We start from the raw sequence: 1,280 nt of genomic DNA on the forward strand, positions 1-1,280 counted from the left end.
GGGCTCGTCCGGGATTTGAACCCGGGACCTCTCGCACCCAAAGCGAGAATCATACCCCTAGACCAACGAGCCAACCTTCTTTTACCTCTTCCCTTTCTTATAGTAATTTTTGGTATAGTACTTGCTATATTGTTTCCCTTAAGGTAAATTCTTTTAATAACAAATCTTCCTCCTCCAAACTTTTAGAAAGTTTCCTCCCTTCGTTCCATTTCTTTATTTCACTTTCCACTTTACTCTCAGTGACTTATATTTCTTTGATCTCATCTCAATCCACATAACATATTTTGACGCATTTCCCCTTAGGATTCTACGGCAACTAACAAAGTATTATCGTTACCTGCCAGATAGAGCGATGCCATTCATTCCTTGCCCCTTAACTCTCCTACTATATTACCTACTAAATTACCCTCCACGCTAAGATAAAGAAGTCTGATAAATCATAATTTGCCTGACTCTTCTCAGAGGCTTGTACTAGTAACCTTTGCTTTGAGAGCAGGAACCTTCACAAGACCTGGCCACAGACATCTACTTTGGAATTCAGAGCTCTCCGTGTGTGCTCTCTCAATCTCTGCCTCTGTCTCTGTTTAGTCTCCCTGAATATCAGTCTCTCGGTCTCTCTGTGACAAAACATCCTTACTTCTGATTGATTTTAAATAAAAGTCATAGCTAATTTCTTGGACCAGCCAATCATATTAGTACCATATAATTCACAGAGTATCCTAACTAGGCTCGGGATTAACAAAGTGGGAAACATTCCTCTTAAAAAAGAGAAGATCTAGCAGATCCTTCTTTCACTTATTGGAGGTTGTTCGCTCAACTTTCTGCAAGCAGAAACATTACCTATAACAATGCTTGAATCATTCCCTTTGAGCTTTTGTCATTTTTATGGAAAGGTAATTACTAACTTACTGATAATTCAAATTCTAATTAAATTCAAACCTCTGGACAATAGCAAAATACAACCCCAAGAGACTTTACCTCTAATAGCAAGATACAGTTAATATTTCTCTCATGTTGGTGCAATAACAAAAAAAAGTTTAACAGACTTAAAAATCGCTCAACATCCTTTTCTTCTTTTGTTTCCTTTATTGAATTTAAATTTATCTTAGTATTTAAAAAATCATTCATTAGAAATTAATCAAGTAATTATATTCTGGAATTCCAGATTTGGTGGTAAAAACTCAGAAAAGCCCTGACTACTTACTGTAAGTCGCCAAACTAACAAATATACATATCTTAAGGTATTGTATATTAGCCCTCTAAGGCATTCTATCAATCTT

The 1,280-nt window shown here is 36.2% G+C and overlaps 1 non-coding gene across 1 annotated transcript; it reads right to left on the reverse strand.

Moving 5' to 3' along the window:
• Positions 1-72, reverse strand: TRNAP-UGG (transfer RNA proline (anticodon UGG)). The gene has a single exon. It is a non-coding gene; the product is annotated as a tRNA-Pro (tRNA).
• Between the last annotated feature and the right edge of the window lie 1,208 nt (positions 73-1,280).

The sequence above is a fragment of the Macrotis lagotis genome, chromosome 4 (assembly GCF_037893015.1).
Source record: "Macrotis lagotis isolate mMagLag1 chromosome 4, bilby.v1.9.chrom.fasta, whole genome shotgun sequence".
NCBI lineage: Eukaryota > Metazoa > Chordata > Mammalia > Peramelemorphia > Peramelidae > Macrotis > Macrotis lagotis.